This window comes from Ovis canadensis, chromosome 14, assembly GCF_042477335.2.
Source record: "Ovis canadensis isolate MfBH-ARS-UI-01 breed Bighorn chromosome 14, ARS-UI_OviCan_v2, whole genome shotgun sequence".
Classification (NCBI taxonomy): domain Eukaryota; kingdom Metazoa; phylum Chordata; class Mammalia; order Artiodactyla; family Bovidae; genus Ovis; species Ovis canadensis.
In genome coordinates, this window is record NC_091258.1 from 34,317,468 (window position 1) to 34,340,579 (window position 23,112).

General features: G+C 44.9%; 1 pseudogene; it reads left to right on the top strand.

The window, feature by feature from the left end:
• The first annotated feature begins 8,198 nt into the window (after window positions 1-8,198).
• Window positions 8,199-8,935, top strand: LOC138419001 (CTD nuclear envelope phosphatase 1 pseudogene; annotated as a pseudogene).
• Window positions 8,936-23,112: the final 14,177 nt, after the last annotated feature.

Sequence of the window (23,112 nt, forward strand, 5' to 3'; positions counted from 1 at the left end):
GCCACTGCTGCAACTAGAGAAAACCCTCCAGCAGCAAAAACAAATAAATTAACTTAAAAATTGTTAATAAATAGAAAATAAAATAGATAATCAATAAGGACCTAGTGTATAGCACAGGGAATATTCCGTAATAACCTATAGGGGAAAAGAATCTGAAAAAGAATGGAGCCATATACATATATTCACTGCACATACATCTTGCTGTAGACCTGAAACTAATACATCATAAATCAACTATACTCCAATATAAAATAAAAATTAAAAATAATACTAAAAGCAAATATAAATCTCTTAAAATATAAATATGTTCTACCTAGATGTCTCCTCAAATGTTGCAGTGGTGGGGAGGAGGAGATAGGAAAGAATTGAGGTTTTCCATATGCTACAATAAATATAAAGACAGTGCAGTCAAGTCAGAGGGATTATGATTGGTTTATTACATTAGAGTTCCTTAAAAGAGTTTCATTGCCTTTTTAAAAAACCATCCAGTCATTTAAAAAAATCCTTGTGAATAGTTTCCAACATCATTATCAAGGATTCTTGACAGGGCTTCATTTTTAATGACACTTATAAACAGGCCCCATGATGGTTCTGTTGAGTTGGGAGATTGTCTTGCAAGCCAAAGACTGAAGGAATCTGGGCTTCCATGGCGGCTCTGTGCAAAGACTACTAAGCTGCTAAGTCACTTCAGTCGTGTCCAACTCTGTGTGACCCCATAGACAGCAGCCCACCAGGCTCCTCCATCCCTGGGATTCTCCAGGCAAGAGTACTGGACTGGGCTGCCATTTCCTTCTCCAAAGGAAAGACTAATCCTGATTAGTACAAAGACTAATCAGAAGTTAATTTGTGCTGAGTAATTGAAGAACTTTGGTTTTGCAGTGTGATGCGGACAGGACTTTCCAAAAGGGGCTACACCCAGTCGGCCTCTAAAATGTGTTTTCTCTTTTAAATCTGAAAAATAAGGAAAACAACTGAAGTGTCAGATAGTCCTTACACATCCAATGGGAAGACGTGGTACTTATATATGCAATTCAAATTGGAAGGGAAAGATTGTGCCTCAGGCTAACTGAAAGGAAAATGCTGGTTTTCTAATTTGTAGTAAATAGAGATGAGCTCTCAGCTGGCTTGGCCAGAGTCCCCAGGGACCTGGTAGCCTGGGAAAGATCCTGAGATGCAAAAAGGGTGTGTTTGGGCCAATATTGCCGCCCTCTCTTCTGCCTACCACACACCCACTGTAGAGAAAAATACAAGAAATCCAGACCCCCACCCCCTCCAGGGTATGGAAAATACGCATTGTGCTCTAGAAATAAATGCATAATGCGAGCGCTTACTTCACTTCAGTGGAGTCTGACTCTTTACAACCCTATGGATTGTAGCCTGCCAGGCTCCTCTGTCCATGAGATTCTCCAGGCAAGAATACTGGAGTGGGTTGCCATTTCCTTCTTCATCAGATCTTACTGATCTAGGAACTGAACCCACATCTCTTGCACCTCCTGCATTGGCAGGTGGATTCTTTCCCACTAGCACCACCTAGGAAGACTGCAAGTGCTTACACCTCAACGCAATTCCACAAACATTCACTGAGTGCTTACCTGGTCCCTGGTACCATTCCAGATGTTGTTGCGATACAGAGATGAATAAGGCATAACATTTACTGGAATAGAAGGGACACAGGGAAATAGAAAACAAAGCAGATAATAGAAGTGCTAGAAGGGTTTGATGAGACATCAATTATTTAAACCCACCCAGCATCCCCTCTTCTGGGGACAAGCACCTTAATTTAAGCAAATTGTCCTTCCGGTCAAGTGAGGCTGACCTCTGACTCGCCTGACTTGGTTTCCTGCCTCCATTGATGGGCACACTGACAGACACGACCAGCATATTCCACTTCCCTGGCCCTAGCGGTCAGTGCAGACATGGATATTTGACCTAAGTCAGGCCAGTCAAGCTCAAGTCTGGAACTTTAGCTGGAAATGTTGAGAAAGGTTCTGAGCTTTCCCTGGGCCTGCTCAGCCAATGGCTGCAAGTCCAGAGCCGCTGGTGGTCATGTGGCCCCTGAAGATGAAGGCAGAGGAGCAGAGAGCTGAGAGATGGACAGACAGTCACCTGATGGGTGCCGTGGAACCTCTGCACCCATCTGTTCTGAGGCCTTTTCACCCTGGACCTTTCAGGAAATGAGCCACTTCCAACTATTAAGGGTCCTGTTTGTTACCAGTGCACTGTGGTTAGATTAAGGCATACCTTTAGGAATTGGGGTGGCATATGCACAGGCTGAAGGGCAGTATGTGGCACTCCACATGGCTTTCTCATCCTCGATTCCATTCTAAGCCCAGTGCCTGCAGCAGTTCCTTGGAAGGACTTGGCCTTGGTTTGTGTCACACGACCCTGAGTGCTGGTCACTCGCCCCATTTACTCTTTTTGTTTTTTGTTCATCTGCACAGGTTCTTAGCTGTGGCACTCAGAGCTTCGATCTTCATTGCAGCATGCTGGATTTTTAGTAGTGGCACGTGGGATCTAGCTCCCAGATCAGGGATCAAACTCAAGCCCCCTGCATTGGGCGTGCAGAGTCTTAGCCGCTGAACCAGCAGGGAAGTCTGGTCCCCTTTGCTCTTAGACCTCCTGGTATCTCAGGGAACTGACCTAAGCAAATTATGGCAGTCATGTTCCTTAGCAACAGGTTTCTGGTAAGAGTCTCATGAGAAACCCCAACAAAAGATTGGATGGTAGGAGAAGGGAAGAAGCTAAAATGTTTATACCACTCTTCACTTCGGACTCTAAAACCTGGCTTGCTACAGTCCATAGGGTCACATAGAATAGGATACTGAACAACAGCAAACAAAATTCCCTGTGGCACCAGATTTCTCTGCCATGGCTCCAGCTCCTGCCAGGTGGCCCTTGCTCCTGGGCACCAGTAATACTTCCTACCTTCTTTGTCCCTCCAGCCTTATGAGCAGAAGCGACTTCCTGCCCTTGCTAAATCTGAGTGGCTGTACCATCCCTTATCAACACTTTCAGCCCTTCCAACATTTTTCTATTTGGTTCTGTATGTTAATTACCCTCTATTGAATTATCTGGCATGGATTCTGTTTCCATTATCTATTGCTCTGTAACAAGCCTAAACTTACTGGTTTTAAACAACAGCAATCTTTTTAATATCCCTTGTGTCTTCTGTGGGTCAGAATGAGGGCAATGGAAAAATAAGATCACCTGCCATAAAAGAAGGCACCCTAAAACCGGATGCAAGATAATATTATTAAATTCTAGCAAGATAACATTGATTGCTGAAGGCTCTTAGCCTAAGCCCAATCCTCTCTTTGTTGAAATAGGAAATTAGCAAGTCTTAGGTGTAAAAGACAAGCACCAAACTGAGATCCTCAAAAGGGCTGAAAGGGAATTTCCTTCTCGTGATAGAAATCGATGGGGATATCTTAAAAGTCTGTACTATGGAAAAATCATCTCTCCTGCCATCTAAATATCAGCTTGTGCACCACAGAGGTGCACATCCCAGATTTGGGGGAGCAGTTGGGGTCAGCACAGGGTTCCTGGCAGAGAACGGAAGTCCAGTTAAGCTGGCTGGAATGACAAGGGCTTTGTTTTCAGAAAGGAGAACCAAAGCCTCCACCACATCCATTTCCAGAAGGCTGCTCTGCTCTGCCTGCAAGTAGCCCATCCCAACTGCTTATCCTTGGCATCCAAATAGCCTGCTAGGTCCAATAATACCTACTAGAGGTCCATTCACTTAATTCTAAAAGTGAGGAAATAAGATCCTATTGGCTCATCTTGGGTGAGGAATCCAGCTCTGACTCAACCAGTCATAGTCTGGGTGTCTTGGTGTGTAGGCTCCCAGAAGACATTGAGCCCAAGGCTTGGAGGGCTCAGACAAGCTGAGGAGAGCCTGAGATGATGCAGTTGCCATGGGTCTGTGACTGATGATCATTGAAGTTTCAGGCCCCTGCCTAGATGCCGCTTGTATCCTCCAGCCAGTTGTTGATACGCTATAGTTTTGCATAGCTCCAGGGGATCTCTCCAATCTAGGAATTGAACCCAGGTCTCCTACATTGTATAACATTGCTCACTTCTGGGTAAACATACCAACACATGCAGTTCTCTGCAACTACTCAAAAGTTATTTTTAAGTGAACTTGTTTTCATTAGTTTTATGTCCCTCTACATCAGATTGTTCTTATAGTCTCATGTTCTTAAATTCCCAGAAGCAAAAAGTGATAAGACTTGCACTGTGTCCTGTACTGACTTGTCAAATTGTTCAGTATTAGGCTCACAACCTGGGATGCTACAGGCAAGTAATAAGAATGATTTTAACTCACCTTTCTGCTCTCTGTTATTAATGATGTTTAAACAACTAAGATGACGGTTCCTTTCTCCTAACCCCCAAATACCTGTTTATGTTTTCCTAACAGTTACACCATCTTGTCCTTTTCAAAATGATGGCAACATATCATTATATCTTTATCCCTTCCCCTATGATTAGTTGGGAAATTGATCTCCAGGCTGCAACCCTAATATCAGCTCATGCAAGAGCCTAGATCAAAGACCACAAATAGGTTTTATTTTACATGCCAACTCTAATTAGTGGTGGAGGCTATATGGAGAATTGTGCTGAAAAAGATTGTGAGGTTCTATCCAAGTTGAGCCAGAAGCTGTGCTAGGATCAACTGATGATGTCTACCAGATGCTTTGGAACTGTGGTGTTTGAGAAGGCTCTTGAGAGTCCCTTGGACTGCAAGGAGACCCAACCAGTCCATTCTAAAGGAGATTTAGAACATCAGCCCTGGGTGTTCTTTGGAAGGAATGATGCTAAAGCTGAAACTCCAATACTTTGGCCACCTCATGCAAAGAGTTGACTCATTGGAAAAGACTCTGATGCTGGGAGGGATTGGGGGCAGGAGAAAAAGGGGACGACAGAGGATGAGTTGGTTGGATGGCATCGCTGACTCGATGTACGTGAGTCTGAGTGAACTCCAGGAGTTGGTGATGGACAGGGAGGCCTGGCGTGCTGCGATTCATGGGGTCGCAAAGAGTTGGACATGACTGAGCAACTGGACTGAACTGAACCAGAGGCAGAGAAAAAGAACATTGGCATCATTTGTGCATGCTTGCCATCTCAGACCAAGACATGTCACCACAGGTCCAGGTATAACTCCTGGGAGTGTACAAACAACATTTAATTTTAAAGATCTCATTAGGTCCCCACAATACCTCGATGAAGTAGGTAGGGCTTAAATTATTCTGACCACTTTAGAGATTGGGAAAAGGGCAATACCAAGGCTCCTTTGAAAAGAAAAACCATAGAACCAGAATTTCTGTGCATCTGACTCCTCCTGAGAGAGAAGAGATGTGGGGAAAGGCCCAACACGGACGATCCCATGATATCCTGTCATTTTCTTCTGTTCCGTAGTGATCTTGTGAATTCATTAATTATTTAAATATTCCCTCCTATTGCGGATGGATTTTTGCCATATGGTGGAGATCATGGCTAAATCCTCATTCCATCACCCCAAAATGGGAATGAGCACTTTCCTCCTGGTCGACTTGGAAAACTCCCAGGGAAGCATTCTAACTGGCCCAGCTCAGGTCAGGTGCCCACCTCTTAGGTCAATCACTGTCACCAGGATGGTGATGGATGGCTTAACTCTCCCCTACTCTCTTTGACTTCCCTTGTGGCTCAGTTGGTAAAGAATCTGCCTGCAATTCAAGAGACCTGGGTTTGAGCCCTGGGTTGGAAAACGCCCTGGAGAAGGGAAAGTCTACCCACTCCGGTATTCTGGCCTGGGGTCACAAACAGGCGGACATGACTGAGCCGCTTTCACTTTCACTATCTTTGAGGGCTCTGTCATGAAAAGAGGAAGTGAGCTTGCCAGGATTTGTTGTAAGCCAGGCAGCCACCCCCAAATCTACGGTAACAGAACCTTTCCTCCCAAACTGCGCATACTCACAAGCGTGCAGTTTTTCACATACAATGCTAACGAGTTGTCAGACCCTTGAGGCCCCTTCTGGTCCCTTAAGTCAACCCTGTTTACCAAAAATTTGAATTATCAGTGGAAGAGTTCCAAATGGCTGATAATCTGTAGGGTCTGTTTCCTCCCAGTAGCCCTTCAAATCCTATCCAGCTTTATTCTCCTAATCTGCCCCCTTTCCAGCCCACCCTGGATCTTCATCTCCATCTTCACTTCCTTCCCCCTTTCTAGCACTCACTAGTCCAGCCCCACTGGGAAGATAGGAGGCCATTGCTGTGCAGGGAGACCTGGAAAGAACCACAAGATATTCATCAACTTTGCACTTCACCAGGGAGTTAAAGGGAAGTGGCTCAGACAGTAAAGATTCTGCCTGCAATGCAGGAAACCGGGGTTCAAATCCTTGGGTTGGGAAGATCCCTTGGAGAAGGAAATGGCAATCCACTCCAGTATTCTTGCCTGAAAAGTCCCATGGACAGAGGAGCCTAGGGGGCTGCAGTCCATGGGGTCGCAAAGAGTTGGACGCGTCTGAGTGACCAACACTTGCAGCGAGTTAAAACACTGACACTGAATTACCAATTGTAGAAGTACAGAAATAAGAGTTTTGCTCTCAGAAAAGAGGGTGGTAGGTTCTTTAAAAGAAGGAACAGAATATTTTTTTAACATGTCATAAACAGTCACTTGAAAACTGCCCCAGAACAAATTGGAAGCCAGGACAATTCCCAGGCATTCACTTGTTAGAGCTGGAAGCCACATGCACACCCACACTGCATTCTTTCCACATGCATATTTACACACAATATACATAAAGAATGACCTCCTTTCCCGCTCCTCCCTTCCACTGCCTACAATGGTAACATTTACTGGAGATTTTATTACAAAAGCCACAAAATGAAATTCTAATCAATAAGAGTTTGCAGGGTGGTGAAAAAAAAAAGAATACATTCATAGGTAAAAGATGTTATTATCTCAGTTCAGTAACTATGAAAGAGAAATAGATGAAAAAATCTGGGTTTTATATTAAAAACCGGCACAGCTGTAGAGTTACATAATAAAGTATTGCCTGTATCCATGGAAATGGAGAGTAATTGATGCACCACAAGTTATTTTTATAAACCCAAACAAAAAAATTCCATCAGAAATGTCTTTCCCCGTTTTGGGGGCATTGTATATTTTGTATCTGTACATAATGCACACACTGAGAGTGTGAATGCACTCATTATTGATCAGCCGTGTTGAATAGGGCATGCTGCTTTCCCTGAATATTCAAGATTAGAATCCTGCGGCCTAGCTCCCACTCCTTCTTCAAAGACTTCCTCTGAATAAATCGTGCAGTGCTTTAAAATTCAGGCAGTTCCAACGCAGGGGAATAAAGGAGCCCATTCCTGGGGCTGGAGATGTCGGAGGGAGCGAGTTTGGAAGATGGAGATTCTGCAAAACTCATACTCTTCACTCCCGCGAAGTACCGGCTAGTGGCTCGCCCCTCTCCCCTCCCCCAAAACATCCACACAGCGCTGAGCACAGAGCCGATCCTCCAAAAGAGCCAGGATGCACAGCCCATTGCAGTTTCCCTCATTAAAATACAGATTCCAGGGGACTTCTCTGGTGGTCCAGTGGTTAAGGATCTTCCTTCCGATGCTGTAGACGCGAGTTCCATCCCTCGTCAGAGAACTAAGATCGCACATGCTGTCGGGCAACTGGACATCCTACAGGCTCCAACTACTGAGCCTGTGCCCTCTAGAGCGCATGCTCAGAAATAGAAGGCGCCCCCACATGCAGAAAGCCGGTGTGCCACATTGAAGAGATGGTGTGTTGCAGTGACGACCCAGCACAGACAAAATATTAAAAATAATAATAGACCCTCCGCTTCCCCCTCTTCCACTCCCCCTTCCTTCTCTATCCCTACTCCCCTCCCCCATACCCCCTCCCCCAATTCTCCATCCCCTTCCCTCCTGGTCTTGGAGGACCCCACTGTAGCCCAACCTGTCTCAGCCCGCAACCTTGGCAAAGCCGTCTGTGCCACTCCCCGCCCATGTGGGCCCCTGCGGGCTGCCCACGCCCGTCCCACAGCTCCCCGTTCCGCTGCCCGCTCCGTGCCCCTCTCTGCAGCCTCCTCTGCCACTCGGGGCCCGTTCCCCCTCCCGGTGGCAGGCGGCTGCCCCCAGGGGCCTGGCGGAGCTGGGCTGCGGGGACCCCGGGGCTGGCAGTGCCGGGGTCTCATCGGATGATGCTGGGGACTCAGTGTCTGCTGGGGCTGCGTACATTCGTGGCCTTCGCCGCCAAGCTCTAGAGCTTCTTCATTTACCTTTTGCGGAGGCAGATCCGCAAAGTAATTCAGTACAAAACTGTTCGATGTGACATCCTTCCCTTATCTCCTGTGTCCCGGAATCGGCTAAGCCAGGTGAAGAGGAAGATCCTGGTGCTGGACCTGGATGAGACACTTATTCACTACCATCATGATGGGGTCCTGGGGCCCACAGTCCGGCCTGGAACGCCTCCTAACTTCATTCTCAAGGTGGTAATGGACAAACATCCCGTCCGGTTTTTTGTACATAAGAGGCCCCATGTGGATTTCTTCTTGGAAGCAGTGAGCCAGTGGTAGGAGCTGATGGTGTTCACAGCAAGCATGGAGATTTATGGCTGTGCTGTGGCAGATGAACTGGATAATAGCGGAAGCATTCTCAAAGGAGATACCACAGACAGCACTGCACTTTGGTATTGGGCAGCTACATCAAGGACCTCTCTGTGGTCCACAGTGACCTCTCCAGCGTGGTGATCCTGGATAACTCCCCAGGGGCTTACAGGAGCCATCCAGACAATGCCATCCCCATCAAAGCCCAGGGATACTGCCCTTCTCAACCAGATTCCAATGCTGGATGCCCTCAGGTTCACCGCTGATGTTCGTTCTGTGCTGAGCCGAAACCCTCACCAACATAGGCTTTGGTGACAGCTGCTCCCCCTCCACCTGAGCTTCGGTGGAGGGGAAGGGGAGGGTGAGTCCTCGGGATGCCGTCTGATGCCCTGTCCAATGGTGAGGACTGCCTGGGCAGGATCTGCCCCCTTCCCAGCCCTCTCTGCCCTGGGAGCCTTGCAATCCCTACAGAGTCTGGATGGACACAAGGACCAGATTCTGAAGCAGCCTCACTCTAACTCTGTGTTCACACTCCCGGAAACACCAGACTGGGACATAAGCGGAGACCTAGGAGAGCCGCAGCAGCGTCTGGTGGAGAAACACGCCTGGCCAGAGTAAGACAGACACTGGGTAATCCGGGAGGCTCAAAAGAGAAGCCAAACCAGCTTTGTTGTGATTTGATTATTTTAAAACGCTTGTACAAAGCTGATCTAATTCTTCACTCCAAGGGCTGGGCTGTGGGTAGGAAACTGGGATTTGGGGCCACTGGACTTCCCCCAAACTTGTCCTCTCCCTTACTTTCCCTCTATTTGCCTTTCCTCCTAGATTCCCTCAGATCTGTAACCAGCTTTCTCTCTCTTTTTTCCTTTCCTCTCTTTTAAACCATGCATTATAACTTTGAAACCAAATAATAATAATAAATTTAAATTTTAAAAAATTTGAATACAGATTCCAGGACTCCCCCTTTAACCCATGGATTGGATTCTTCAGAGGAGAATCCAAAAATCTATAAAATCTGTATGCCTCCCCAAGGTAACTTGTCAGGCAAATTGGAGAAATATACAAGACTGGTTTCACAGGTGTGTGAGACATGCAGCTGAACAGAGCTCTGAGCTCAGCGGGGGTCCTTGCTCTCAGTTTACTCCACTGCTGTCTTCCCCTTGAAATTCTTCATAATTTTTAGAAATCCCACCTTATCCTTGAAGCCAATCACAATCCCCCTTCTATGTAAGGATGTGCTAGACTTCAATCCAGGCCCCTTATTAACATGCACTTGTTCTGACTTCATCGTGAGCTCCCTTTTCCTGTGTGTTTAATGAACTTTCAAGTCATCTGCAAGCTCCTTGTGATTGTAGGCTTTGCCAAAGTCGATCTCTTTTCATGGTCTCAGCACACCCATGCCCACAGTCACCAGATTGGAAATGTAGAGATCCCCACACCCACCGGGCAATTTCAGAATTATCCCATTGTCCTATCTCTACTTCTAGAATATCCAGACTCAGCTTCTCACATCCTCCCTGGACCTCCTCTTATACTGACTTTTCTTGACCCACATCTTCCTTGACTTTAAACCTTTGTCCCTTGTACATCACACGAACAAAACAGAGTGGCCACAGCCAGGCTCTCTGAGTATTCTTCTCTTCTCCTATCAGAAGAACACTATCAGACAGCATGAACTAGCTCTTAGTCACATGGAGTGCCCCTCAGTCCCTGGCAAAGTGCCTTGTGCATTGTAGGGTCCCCAAACTGCTATCAGAGTGTTAATTCCAATGTGTTCAATGTCAGAGAATTAACATAAAGAAGGAAGGCAGTATGGAGAGTGTTCTTCATAGTAAAATTGGAAATGCTTTCTTTGTGTAGACGTTGCCTCTCTGACAAGGGTCTATTTATGCTTGGAAAATTAGGACATGGTCTACCCTGGTCTCTTCATGCATGTTGTGAAATAGCATTATTGAGAGAGAGAGAGAGATGGAGTTCAGAGTGTGCTCCAGTCTACAAAGGAAGAAATTCCAGCTCATCATAAAGTATGAGTGTGGAATTGTTGTTGTTGTTATTTCCGCTAAATAGAAGCTCCCAAATTCTAGATGAGCAAACATTTCCTGGAAAACCAGCACTCAACAAAACAAAACCCTGATTGGTTGTGTTGGTCAATTTCTATGGAGTAAATATCCCCACTACAGCCAATTTCAAGCTACCCTGGGTTTTACAATTGACTTGCAGAATTTCCAAAGCTTGCATAAATCAGGACAAGCCAGTTCCAGCACCCCGTTTTGCAAACCACTGTCCCTGGTGCTGTGAAAAATACAAGCCCCTTTCCCTGACCTCAGTAAGCCTATAATCTAGTGGAGACACAGACACACTCTCTTTGATAAATTGCTTTATTTTTCCTAGAGAAATATGCATCAGCCTTGGTACTGAATATTTACTGATATTTGGAGCACATCAGGGTATATGCAATGAGTTTCCCAAAGATTTGATTCTCAGAGATTGATAGGCTGCCAATTTGTAACAATGCAGCTATAATATTATCTGCTTTAAATGTTCTACCTTATTACATTCTCAAAACCCTCATTCTAATAGAGTTCTTGGGTAATTGTTTTTCAACATGAAGGCATTTGTGCTAGACACAACTAGTCTTTCAAGACATTTAAAGACCATTAGCAAAAAAATAAGTTCCCACTCCAACAGAAATTCTTTTGATGGAACAAGATAAATTCCTCTATTTGCTCTCAGATTTTGCATTATTTATGAACAAATCACATGGGGAGGGGGCAGCAAATAGAGATGAAAGCATGTTTCAGGAACATACGCTGATGTTATGTACCACACATACTGAAAATACTCCGCTGTTCTTTAGTCAGACATGTAAAATGACATCTGTGATAACACAGCTCACTCAGTACTGAAACTAGTAAAGAACCTGCAGAGATTTCTGTCCCCATAATGGGTGAAATCTTTAGGATTTGGGTTTGTCTTGCAAGCAAATTCTAGGAGAAAAACCAAGACTAAAAGTCAGAATGAGAAGAGGTTTCCTTTAGCAAGTATCCTTAAGAGCAAGCTGTTCTTTGATGACAAGTCCTATAAAGGCAGAGGTCCCCAACCTTTGAGGTCTAATTCCTGATGACCTGAGGTGGACCTGATGTAATAATAATAGAAGTAAAGTGCACAATAAATGTGATGCACTCAACTCATCCCGAAACCATCTACTACCACCACCACCCACACCGACTGTGGAAAAATAGTTGCTGTTGTTTGGTCACTAAGCTGTGTCCAACTCTGTGACCCCATGAACTTTAGCATACCAGGCTTCCCCATCCTTCACTGTCTCCCAGAGTTTGCTCAAACTCATGTCCACTGAGTCAGACAGAGGTTCATAACATTGTACAAGAGATGGTGACCAAAACCATCCCAGAGAGAAAGAAATGCAAGCAGGTAAAATGGTTGTCTGAAGAGGCCTTACAAATAGCTGAGAAAAGAAGAGGAGCAAAAGGCAAAGGAGAAAGGTAGAGATATACCCAACTGAACACAACGTTTCAGAGAATAGGAAGGAGAGATAAGAGAGCCTTCTTAAATGAACAGTGCAAAAAAATAGAGGAAGACATTAGAATGGGGAAGACTAGGGATCTCTTCAAGAAAATTGGAGATACCAAGGGAACAATTCATGCAAAGATGGGCACAATAAAGGACAGAAACCTTTATTTCTGTCCTTTTTTTATTAGGTCCTTCCTAAAAGGACCTAAAAGAAGCCAAATAGATTAAGAGGTGGCAAGAATATATGGAAGAACTGTACAAAAAAAGTCTTAATGACCCAGATAACCATGGTGTAGTAGTTACTCACCTGGAGCCAGACATCCTGGAGTGTGAAGTCAAGGGGGCCTTGGGAAGCATTACTAGGAACAAAGCTAGTGGAGGTGATGGAATTCCAACTGAGCTAGTGAAAATCCTAAAAGATGATGCTGTTAAAGTGGAAAAATTCTCTTCTGCAAAACCAGTCCCTGGTGCCAAAAAAGTTGGGGACGACTGCATAAGGATTCAAGGTCTAAACAATGAAAGTGAAGGAATGCCATGTTCAATGGAGCTCATTTTGAATTTGGCTACTAGTTTTCTTCTTTCAAACTATGATCATTTTTTTTCTTTCCTGTTGTGGCCACCAATCTCTCCCTCCCTCTCTCTCTCTCTCTGCTTCTGCATCTCTTTCCAACTGGGAATGCATTCTTCTGTGACCCTAAAACTTCTATAACTTCTATCTATCTCCATCCGAGACAGGCCTCCCACAGCCTTTATTACCAGCCTGGGAAAGCAAACAAGTCCATGAGGCTTTGTTGCCACACATCCGTGCACGGATTCAAGTTCCTTCTCCATCTTCCCTCCATCTCCTGCATTCCGCTAACTGACTCCATTGAGTAAGTTTCTCAGCCTTCTGAAGGAGTTTTCCCATCTCTCAAATGGGTACACTGTACCCATTCATAATACATGTTTGTAATTATCCAGCTCAAATATCTTGCCAGCCACAGGGAATCTCTCCCACATCTTGTTTTTCAATAGACTCCACTAGGTGAGTACTTCATCATCCTCACCAAACTGAGCCTACTTGAGGCAGCCTCCATTCATATTCATTCATCACAGTCACCTTTGAGTGCTGACCAACGCTGGAACAACGCAACAGTGCTTTGTATGCTGGAACATCCATAAGGAGACATAGCATGTCTGTCTTTCTCACTGCTCTATGCTTCCGTATAGTGCTAACAAAAGCAACACCTACAAGAAATATTTGTTAGATGAAGAACAAGAGCTGAAGTAATAGCTTAATTAATACAGTTTGTAAGAAATGATGCATAAATCAATGGTGACCCATTGCAAGTTCTTGAAAGTTCCTGTGTACCATTGTATGCCTGGTGTTTAGTATGATCATGCTCAGTAAATGATTAGCAAGTAAATTAATCAGTGGATGAGCCAGAAGCCTTGTATCTCCTATTCCTCTAAGGAAGGCAACTTGAACTGCCAAATTACCTCTGGAATGTGTGAGTTCAGTTCAGTTTAGTTCAGTCACTCAGTCATGTCTGACTCTTTGCAACCTCATGGCCTGCAGCACACCAGGCCTCCCTGTCCATCACCAAATCCCGGAGTTTACTAAACTCACGCCCATTGAGTCAGAGATGCCATCCAACCATCTCATCCTCTGTTGTCCCCTCCTCCTCCTGCCATCAATCTTTCTCAGCATCAGGGTGTTTTCAAATGAATCAGTTCTTCACATCAGGTGGCCAAAGAAGTTTCAGCTTCAACATCAGTCCTTCCATTGAATATTCAGGACGGTTTTCCTTTAGGATGGGCTGGTTGGATCTCCTTGCAGTCCAAGGGACTCTCAAGAGTCTTCTCCAACACCACAGTTCAAAAGGATCAACTCTTTGGTGCTCAGCTTTCTGTATAGTCCAGCTCTCACATCCATACATGACTACTGGAAAAACCATGGTTTTGACTAAATGGACCTTTGTTGGCAAAGTAATGTCTGCTTTTTAATATGCTGTCTAGGTAGGTCATAATTTTTCTTCAAAGGAGCAAGCATCCTTTAATTTCATGACTGCAGTCACCATCTGCAGTGATTTTGGAGCCCAGAAAAATAAAGTCAGGCACTGTTTCCACTGTTTTCCTATCTATTTGCCATGAAATAATGGGACCAGATCCCATGATCTTAGTCTTCTGAATGTTGTTTTAAGCCAACTTTTTCACTCTCCTCTTTCACTTTCATCAAGAGGCTCTTTAGTTCTTCACTTTCTGCCATAAGGGTGGTATCATCTGCATATCTGAGGTTATTGATATTTCTGCTGGCAATCTTGATTCCAGCTTGTGCTTCATCCACTCCAGCATTTCTCATGATGTACTCTGCATACAACTTAAATAAGCCTTGACATACTTCTTTCCCAACTTGGAACCAGTCTATTGTTCCATGTCTATTTCTAACTGTTGCTTCTTGACCTGCATCCAGATTTCTCAGAGGACAGGTTAGGTGGTCTGGTATTCCCATCTCTTGAAGATTTTCCACAGTTTGTTGTGATTCACAAAGTCAAAGGTTTTGGCATAGTCAAAAAAGCAGAAGTAGATGTTTTTCTGGAACTTTCTTGCTTTTTCAATGAGCCAATGGATGTTGGCAATTTGATCTCTGGTTCCTCTGCCTTTTCTTAATCCAGCTTGAACATCTGTAAGTTCCCAGTTCACATACTCTTAAAGCCTGGAGAATTTTGAGCATTACTTTGCTATTGTGTGAGATGAGTACAATTGTGCAGTAGTCTGAGCATTCTTTGGCATTGCCTTTCTTTGGGATTGGAATGAAAATTGACGTTTTCCAGTCCTGCGGTCATTGCTGAGTTTTCCAAATTTGCTGGCATATTGAGTGCAGCACTTTCACAGCGTCATCCTTCAAGATTTGAAATAGTTCAACTGGAATTCCATCACCTCCACTAGCTTTGTTTGTAGTGATGCATCCTAAGACCCACTTGACTTCGCATTTCAGGATATCTGGCTCTAGGTGAGTGATCACACCATCATGTTATCTGGGTCATGAGGACCTTTTTTGTATAGTTCTTCTGTATATTCTTGCCACCTCTTGTTAACATCTCTGCTTCTGTTAGGTCCATACCATTTCTGTCCTTTATTGAGCCCATCTTTGCATGAAATGTTCCCTTGGTGTCTCTAATTTTCTTAAAGAGATCTCTAGCCTTTCCCATCCTGTTGTTTTCCTCTATTTCTTTGCACTGATCACTGAGGAAGGCTTTCTTACCTCTCCTTGCTGTTCTTTGGAACTCTGCATTCAAATGGGTGTATCTTTCCTTTTCTCCTTTGCCTTTAGCTTTTCTTCTTTTCTCAGCTATTTGTAAGGCCTCCTCAGACAACCATTGTGCCTTTTTGCATTTCTTTTTATTGGTGATGGTCTTGATCACTGCCTCCTGTACAATGTCATGAGCTTCCATCCATAGTTCTTCAGGCACTCTGTCTATCAGATCTAATCCCTTGAATCTATTTGTCACTTCCACTGTAAAATTGTAAGGGATTTGATTTAGGTCATACCTGGATGGTCTAGAGGTTTTCCCTACTTTCTTCAATTTAAGTCTGAATTTGGCAATAAGGAGTTCATGATCTGAGCCACAGTCAGGGCCCAGTCTTGTTTTTGCTGACTGTATAGAGCTTCTCCATCTTTGGCTGCAAAGAATATAATCAATCTGATTTTGGTGTTGACCATCTGGTAATATCCATGTGTAGAGTCTTCTCTTGTGTTGTTGGAAGAGGGTGTTTGCTATGACTAGTGTGTTCTGTTGGCAAAACTCTATTAGTCTTTGTCCTGCCTAATTTTTACTCCAAGGCCAAATTTCCCTGTTACTCCAGGTGTTTCCTGATATCCTATTTTTGTATTCCAGTCCCTTATAATGAAAAGGATGTCTTTTTTGGGTATTAATTCTAGAAGGTCTTCATAGAACCGTTCAACTTCACCTTCTTAATGTTTTGCTATTAGAATCAATGGGACATAGATCACACAAAAACAGATGAGTTTTCCCTAAATTAGTGATTCCCAATCAGGGTGATTTTGCTTTCTAGAGGGTATTTAGCAATGTCTGGAAATATTTTTCGTTATCATATTGGGAGATTGCTGAGGGTGTGTGCTAAGTTGCTTCAGTTGTGTCCAACTCTTTGGGATCCTATTGACTGTAACCCACCAAGCTCCTCTGTCTATGGGATTCTCCAGGCAAGAATACTGGGGTGGGTTGCCATGCCCTCCTACAGAGGATCTTCCAGAGCCAGGGATCGAACCGGGTGATCTTATGTCTCTTATGTCTCCTGCATTGGCAGGCAGTCTTTACCATTAGCGCCATGTGAGAAGCCCAGGGGGATTGCTACTGGTGTCTAATGGGTAGAGAATAGCGATGCTACTCAACATCCTACAATGCATAAGACAGTCACCTTAACAGGGAAATATATTGCCTCAAATGTCGATAAATGCAGCAGCTGAGAAACACTGCTGTGAATGATCAGCAATGGGGAGATTTTTTTCTTCATATCAACATATGAATGTGTGAATCAAAATGATTGAGACTTTATCATGCCTAACTCATTCACAGAATCACAGAAAGTCAGGGTTGAAGGGAACATTAGAGATGATCAAATCCAAACTTTTCATTTTACAGTAGGGACCGTGCAAGTCCAGAAAGGGAAGAGAAGGCTCTAAGCTACACAGCTGGTTTGGCCAACCCAGGGCAGGAAGCCAGGGTTCCACTGCCCATGTCCTTCTCAAGGCATTTCCCTCTCCCTTTCCAATGTGTCAGCAATGGAACCTCCTTTTAACTCTCCCCTGCAGGCTTAGCCTCAGCCTAGAGGCTGCAGCCCAATTATTCCTGAATTAGAGCCCCGTCTCCCCAACTCCCTTTATTCACATCCTACAAACTGATGACTTACTGTATCTATGAACCACCAGTGGGCTTCCCTGGTGGTTCAGTGGTAAAGAATTAACCTGTCAATGCAGGAGACATGGGTTCAATCCCTGGGTTGGGAAAATCCCCTGGAGAAGGAAATGGCTCCAGTATTCTTGCCTGGGAAATGCCATGGACAGAGAAGCCTGGCATGCTACAGTCCCTGGGGTCCCAAAAGAGTCAGACACAACTTAGTGACTAAACAATGACAACATGAACCACCAGATCTGTTCTTTATATAATATTTTCATTTAAATGGACACGAACGGATTTCCCCAGTGGTCCAGTGGTTAAGAATCTGCCTGCTAATGCGGGGAACATGGGCTCAATCCTTGGTCTGGGAAGATTCCACATGCAACTGGGCAACTAGGCCAATGTCCCTCAACTACTGAGGCTACGCTCTAGAGCCCGTGCTGCAACAAGAAAAGCTGCCACTGCAATGAGAAGCCCGCTCGCTTCAACTAGACAAAGCCTGTGTGCAGCAACGCAGACCCTGTGCAGCCAGAAATGAATAAGTAAATAAAGAGAAATTATAAAAATAAATGGACACTGTCTTTTTTCTTTAAAAAAAGTTTAATAAGAAAATCTTTCATCAGCACTGTGAGTAAAAGCTGGTACCATTTGCCGTAATTAAAGGGACCTAAAAATTGGCACAATACAAACGAAAATGTTGTTCAGTGCTAGGTGGATACTGTTGCACCTGTAAGTCTCTAAGCCTAACCCTTTGTGAAAGAGGGAGATTTGCAAACTTAGGAGGTGTTAAGGACATGTGGGTAGAAAACAGAGACTTTCTCCTTAATATAATGAAAGGTATTAGAAAAGAAAAGGGAATGTTTTTCTCATCATTTGCTTCAATATTATTTATCAGTGTGCCCACGTACACCTTAAAATCATCTTGTCTTCCCTCAGCAATGTATTTATTTGGGGAAATATTGGAGTCCAAGAATAAGAGTGACCAACATCACTTCTGCCCTCTTTGATATGTTTCTTGATTTGTCTCCCAGACTGAAAGAATGAGGGCATCCTGAGTTTTTCTGTATTCCCAGGCAGAGTACAATAAACTAGGAAAATGCAAGAGTGACTCAATGAGAAATTCTTTGCTGCATCGCCACCTTTCACAGGATATGTTTCAGGAGGTAGAAGGGGGTCTCAGGAGAACTCTCAGATGATCTTCAGTAACCTTCACCTTTATATCGTCACCTCCCCTGTGACTGGGGGTTGAATCTGTGTATATGACTGTATCACAGAGCACACCTGTAATTATTACAGTCGACTGTACATTCCACTGCTGACTCTGGGTGGGCCAGACCTAGTCGTGTGAGTGCTAATGACCTAGTCATCAGAGTTTTCTTCAGCTGGTTGCAGAAATGAGCTGGCCTGGAAGAAAACAAATACACGGATTATTTATGGGGATCATGTGGCCAAGGAACTGATGGGGGCAGACTAGCAGCTAACAGCAGTTCCCAGCTGACAACTAACAGGAAAATGGGAGCTCAGTCTCCCATTCACAAAGCAATGAATTCAGCCAACAACCTCATAAGAGGACCCCAAGCCCAACTTCTGACCTCCAGAAACTGTGAGTCACTTTATGTCATTTTAAGCTGCTAAGTTTGTAGAACTTTGTTGCTTTGCAAGAGAAAACTAATATAAAGAAAAACAAAGATGAATATAGAGGGTTCCCGGCCCCAGGGAACTTATACTCTAGTCCTGGAGATAAGATACACATAGAGGCAATTTAAATATTAATCAGTGTATATAAGTTTATGTCTGAGAAAGACACAAGCAAAGTGAGAAAGAAATGTGGCAAAGAAAAATCAGAGAACACTTCATGGAGGAAGTGACATTTGCACGGGACTTAAAATTCCAAGAGAATTTCTGCAAGCAGAGAGCTGGGCCCAGTACAAGGATCCATGGGAGTGACTGAATTCCAGCTTGGCCTTGCCCATGGAGCTATGGAGTGGACAGGCCCTGGGTTCAGAATTGTCTAGTTTTAGTCCTGGTTTTACTAGTTACCAGCCGCACAGCAAAATAAAGTTCTCAGATCCTCAAAGTCCCTATCTAGGAAAGAGGGGTAATAATGACAGTGTCTGCTTATGGTAGTAGTAGTTGTTTAGTTGCTAAGTTGTATCCAACTCTTTTGTGACCCTAAGGACTGTAGCCCACCAGGACCCTCTGTCCATGGTATTTTTCTAGGCAAGAATACTAGAGTGGGTTTGTCATTCGCTTCTCCAGGGGATCTTTCTGACCCAGAGACTGAAATCTCATCTCCTTCATTAGCAGGCAGATTCTATACCACTGAGTCCCCTGGGAAGCCACTTATTGTAGCCAGAGTCACAAAGCCAGAAAATGGCAGAACCTCCTTGCCCTGCTCATGCTAAGTCCACACCTGGGTCCACCTATGTGGATCTGAAGTTTCTGAGATTGAACACCTTCCTTTGGCTGAGGCTGCTTCCATCATTTGTAGGGCCCAGGGCAGGACTTCAAATAGAAGCCCACGTACCATATGTCTAGGTATTTACAAGCTATAAATCAAGCTAAAAGCTGTTAAATAAGTGCCATCCTCCCACTTTGGCAACTACACCTTCAAAATGACAATATTTTATTTTAATTTTTTTTTTTTTTAAAAAAAGCTTGGCTTCTGCTGTGCTGTGTTTAGTCACTCAGTCATGTCCAACTCTTTGCTACCCCATGGACTGTAGCCTGCCAGGCTCCTCTGTCCATGGGGATTCTCCAGGCAAAAACGCTGGAGTGGGTTGCCATACTCTCCTCCAGGGGATCTTCCCAACCCAGGGATCAAACCCAGGTCTCCCACACTGCAGGCAGATTCTTTACCATCTGAGCTGCCAGGGAAGCCCAAGAATACTGAAGTGGGTAGCCTGTCCCTTCTCCAGGGAATCTTCCTGACTCAGGAATGGAACCCGAGTCTCCTGCATTGCAGGCAGATTCTTTACCAGCTGAGCCACCAGGGAAGCCCTGGCTTCTGATGCCTTGCTTCACTTTGGGACACCTCTGAAGGGCCACTGCAGCCCCAGCGCTCCCTGTAGGAGCCAAGGCCTCACTTGTCACCATACTGAGGACCAGCTTCTCTCTCTGCCTACCTCTTCCTGGCCCCCATAGGACCATGTCCTGAGAACACACATGAGGAACTTTCTGCATGCAAGTCTGTTCCCAGAAGACCCTGTCCAAGACAACCAGCCTCTCGCATCTGATCAGGTGAGGACATGGAATCTTCCACCTGTAGAATTTCTCCCTCGGGGGCCTTCTGATCTGCAGTTTTGGCCACTGAACCCATCACCCTAACACATGCAGATCCACACCTGATGGCTTCAAAGCCCAGAGCCGTGGTTATGGAGGAAAAATTGTTGCCTTTGCCTCTTTATTAAAGCAAAGCAGCGCATCCTCCTTCGGCAGTTTGCCACACGAACACTGCCCCTGGGGAGGACCAGCTCTGTGTGCCGATTGCATTCAGCATTAAAAAAAACAAAAATTTCATTATGTGCAAAGAGAGAGTCCATGTGTCACTTGTTGGCCAGGTTTGTTTGGGACTTTATTATCATCCACATCACTGTAGCCTATTATTCCTCAGCAGATTGGACAAGTTTCAAGGTTAATAAAAACGTTCTGGCAAATTGTTATTTTGAAAGTGATTGAAGGAAATGTCCCACTCGAAGCATATGTTTGACCTTTGTGGGGGAGGAGAAGGAAGAAAATGCTCATGGAAGCCTCATGCCGTTTGAGTCCTTCTGACAGCTCTAAATTGTTTGGCGAGCGTTGAGTTGCTCGAAGCGCCTTGGAGACCAGCACTTTCTCCCCAAGTCCCTTTCCCTCCACTTGGACGTGTCACGTTAGGTAACAATGATAATAATCAGAAAGTAAAAAGAAGTTGCCTGTTTTTCTGAGTCCAGCCCAGGACTCTATCCTATAAAGGAACTGAGGTTTAGGGAAATGAAATCACTCGTCCAAAGTCATGGCATAGGTGCTGCAACCTGGGTGAAAACCCCGTCCCACATCTCCCAATAGCGTTTGTCTTTAGCCACAGCCGGGACGCTGCAGGCGCTGGCAGCCCCCGGCCTGCCCACAGCTGTCTCCTGGCCGCCTTCCAGCTGCCAGTGCCTGTCCTCTGGGCCTGAAGCCTGGCTTTCCCCAGCTTCAGTGAGGTGTAATTGACAGATAAAAATTGTATACAGTTAAGGTGTACAACGTGATGATCTGAAATATATATACATTGTGAAATGATTATCACGATCAAGCTAATTAGCACATCCATCACTTCATACCGTGACATCTGTGACTGTGTGTGTGGTGAGAACACTTAGGGTAACTATACCCTTTAATTATATACAATACAGTCTTCTTTTTTATGAATAGTCCATGGTCTCCAGTGTTATCCTCTTTTAAAAAGTATTATGTATTTCTCTTTGGTGGCGCTGGGTCATCATTGCTGTATGCGGGCTTCCTCTGGTTGCGGTGAGGAGGGGCTTCTCTCTAGTTGTGAGGCGTGCGCTTCGCATTGTGATGGCTTCTCTTGCTGTGTCCGCACAGGCTCTAGGGCTCATCGGCTGCAGTACTTGCAGCAGGTGGGCTCAGTAGTTGCTGCTCATGGGCTTAGTTGCGCCCAGTAAAGTCACTCAGTCGTATCTGACTCTTTGTGACCCCATGGACTGTAGCCTACCAGGCTCATCCATCCAAGGGATCTTCCAGGCAAGAATACTGGAGTGGTTTGCCATTTCCTTCTCCATGGAATTTTCCCAGTCCGGAGATCAAACCTACATCTCCTGCATTGGCAGGTAGATTCCTATCCACTGTACCACCAGGGAAGTTCCAGTCTTCTTAACTATAATTGCCATGCTGCACATTACAGCTTCAGAGCTTATCCGTCTCATAGCTGAACGTTTGTACTCTTGACCAACACCTGCCCACTTTCCTCTCCCCTCTAGAACCTGGTAACCACCCCTCTACTCTCTGCTTTGATAAGCTCAGCTTTCTTAAATCCCATCACATGTAAGCGAGATCACACAGCATCTGTCTTTCTTTGTCTGGAATATTTCACTCAGCAAAATGGCCTCTGGGTCCATCCAGATCCCTAGAAGGCTGCAGTACCTTGCAGAGCACTCCAGAAGTGCTAGGGAATTGCAACCCCCGAAGACCCTCTCAACCCCTGATTCTTGTGTGTTCGAATATAAATGTCCCAGCCCACTCTCGCCTTGACTGGGAAGTTCTGAGGCCATGTATTCCTCCTGGGGTTAAGCTCCAGCCCCCCCACTGTGGTAGCTGATCTGATAATGCACATTTTATCAGCTGCCTTCCCTTCCCTGGCTCTCTTCTCTCCTGCCCCACTGGTGTCCTCAGCATCCCAAATGAACTACTTGAACTTGATTCTTAGGTACTTTTGGAGTCACCTAAACTGAGACAGGGACTTGCTAAAAATACCCCTGGGATTGGGACTTCCACGGGGACCCAGGAAGGACAGATATTGGGCTGCCGTGCTGTTGCCCTGATGATAACACTGACTTTTGAAAATTCTACCACTGGGACTTCCCTGGTAGTCCAGAGGTTCAGGCTCTGCGCTCCCAATGCAGGGGTCCAAGGTTTCATTCCTTGTCAAGAAACTAGATCCTGCATGCCACAACTAAGACCAGGCACAGCCAAATAAATTTTTTAAGAAGAAAGAAAGAAAAAAAACTTCTACCACCAGTTACTTTAGTCCTAACACTACTGACCCCAGGCTACCACTCAACTGTTTTCATGCTGGCAGGAAAATGCTATTTCAGGTAAAATCATGCCCAAGAAAATATGCAACCCGTAGTTATGCACTTAAGGCTTACAGAGATGGTAGAGGACACAAACAATCAGACAACTCTAACCAAAGCCTCCAAGTCAGTGTGCAGCGGTTGTCTATGATGGTTACATCCACCAACTCTGCCCTCATGCCTCCTAGGTTTGAATCCCAGCCCCACTACTTACAAGCTCTGTGACCCTGGGCAAATATCTCCACTTCTCTATGACTTCATATCCTCAGTAGTAAAGTCGTGGTAACAGTACTATCTACCTCA